Genomic DNA, 2,746 nt, shown 5'->3' on the forward strand with positions numbered 1-2,746 from the left:
ACACAGTCTTTTCTCTTTTTTTTTTTTAATTCTACTCAAGGTCTTTCTTATCAGTACATTCAGAAGACAGCTACTCCTTTTGTGCCAGCTTCATTAGTTTACAAATCACAACTTAACCGTTTAGTAACCTCGAGGCCTGCACTGTTGTCAAGGGCCTGGACTACTGTCAGAGGCCTATTGTCAACAGCTGCCCAGAGCTTGGGGTGCTCACAGGATGACCATTAATTTCTAAGAATTCTCCCACACTGTCCCACCTTTCCGCAGGGATGGGCTGGAAAGAAAGCTGCCATTTTACCTTTTGTGGCTCAGTTTTGCTGCTGTTGTCCTCAGAAGGATTGAAAAGGAGCCTGAAGCCTGAGTGCTGCAGCTGTGGGTGCTGCATGAGGCGAGCAATGGCGCTCAGGAGGTGGCCTGCAAGGAACCAGAGCACAAAGCAACGTCACTATGTGAAGGCTGGAGCCAGAGACACGGCTTTCAACATCATTCCTGCCAAGAATGTGCAAATATGGCCACGTCCAAACTGCTCCATGCGACCTTTTCTCCCTCTGTTCTGCCAAGAATGTGCAAATACGACCACGTCCAAACCAGTTAACTGCTCCTTAACTGCTCCATGCGACCTTTTCTCCCTCTGTTCGAAGAAGTGGAATTGTATTGCTTTGGAGGAGGTGAGTGGCATGGACCCCGTAAATGGCATTCTGCTACTCATCTTCACCATCAGAATTATTTCACCTAGTAAAGAATTTGCAACTCAGTGGAATTTGGGGAGAAAAAAAAATAATCATTTCATGCTTTGGGCATATTCAAAAGGGGAATTACACCTGTGCAGCCATGCTCAGTATTCATTTCTGGGGACATGCAACTTACCAGACACAGCAGAGCTTGATCCAGTATAAGCCAAAATGTAACCTTTCAAGCCACTGGTACCACATCAGTTTGTGAAGAGAATCGGGCTCCTTCGTCTATAGCATTTGTCCTGATGTCAAATTACTGGTTAGGAATTAGAGGGTAAAAAAAGGAATAATCAAGGTATGCCTCAGTGTATTTTAACAGAGACCATTTTGAGGAAATGCAAGCTTTACGCAGTTGAAGCTAAATGGATAAATAAACAGAACAGGCAGAGGAAAGTAAAAGCATGAAAATCTCAACGCCAGTGGGGATATGACCTAGGCTATGTGTGCTGTTGAGCAGTAAACAAATTAAAAACGGGAAGATCTTGCTGTATGAGTAAAGGCAAGTGGTTTCAGATAGTTCTGTAGTATTGGCAAAACCAAGGTCGGATATTGCGATGGCTGATTCACTTCCACAGGCTTCAGTGGCAGAACCAAGGGGACTGATTCATGAAGAGCACGCAAGAAGCGGCGCCAAAATGGAGCCGAGAAGGACATAAGGCAAGGTTGAACGGGTGGCCCTATTTGTTTGTCTTTTCATAATGCCAGAGCAACGGAAGATTAAATGAAATCAGAAGGCAACATATTTAAATTGACAATTACTTCTTCCGTGTTCCCTTTGGAAATCGAATAGCTCAAGAGCAATGATAGATTTTGTAGTGAATGCAAACAATAATCAGTAAAAGCACAAAATGTGTGTGTATGTACAAAGAGAACCTCCCCAATACCTACAGAGAGCACCGACCAGCCACCACGCTGCTGTCCCTGAGACATGCAGAGCTGTGTCCTTGCAGAGACAAGGGGCTGCTTTTATCAAGTTTGACCTGGTATATTCTTGCAGCCGCTCTACTAACGGAGAAGGCGCTAATTAATACGCACCTCATCTTTGCTTCAGTCTTAAAAAGGCAAAAATCGTGACAGATGCCAGGAAGAGCCAGAAGTTTCCCCAAGGGAGGGAAGGAAGTAATAAAATAAAATAAGAAATAAATAAATAAATCGCGACGAACGCTAGGATACAGAGTAAATAAATTAAAAAGATATAAAAACTGACAAAAACCTGGAGGCAGATACTAGCCACAGAGGCAGTTCCAAGAAACTGGCAAGAGATAAAGGAGGCACCCCAGGAAAGGAGGATGTCAATCCTTGCAGATAAGTTGCAACTGGATGTCGCACCGAGAGGAGGAGGGGAAAAAAACAACAAACAAACAACAAAAAAACCCCCAAACACCACCATCCAGGAAGACATCCTCGTTATTTAAACTGTAAAAAAAAAAAAAAAAAAAAACCCCAACCAAAAAAAAAAACCACACACCACCACCCACCCCCTAAACACACAACAACAACCAAACCAAAAACCGTCCCCCACCCACACAACATCCCACCACAAACCAATAACCTTGGGCACTAGAGCATGTCCTGAAGAGCCATGTCTACACGTTTCTTAAACACCTCCAGGGATGGTGACTCCACCACCTCCCTGGGCAGGCTGTTCCAATGCCTGACAACCCTTTCAGTAAAGAAATGTTTCCTAATATCCAACCTGAACTTCCCCTGGCGCCAACTTGAAGCCATTACCCCTTGTCCTATCGTCTGTAGCTTGGAAGAAGAGACCAACTCCCCCACACCCCACCAGAGCTCCCTCACTTTTTAAAAAAGTGTAGTAAATTAAGGTAAGGCTCGGGCTCAGTTTTTTGAGATATCGCCTCAAAATGGGGAGGGGGGGGAGTTTACCAGCCCCGGGATGGGGGGTGTTAAATATATTAATGATGATATTAACGTGATATTAACACACACACACACAGAGGGGTTGTTGGGGCTGGCGCTGCCCCCCCAGCCCGGTAGAAGGGGTGGGGGGGGGG

This window comes from Calidris pugnax, unplaced genomic scaffold (assembly GCF_001431845.1).
Source record: "Calidris pugnax isolate Ruff unplaced genomic scaffold, ASM143184v1 scaffold8, whole genome shotgun sequence".
Lineage (NCBI taxonomy): Eukaryota > Metazoa > Chordata > Aves > Charadriiformes > Scolopacidae > Calidris > Calidris pugnax.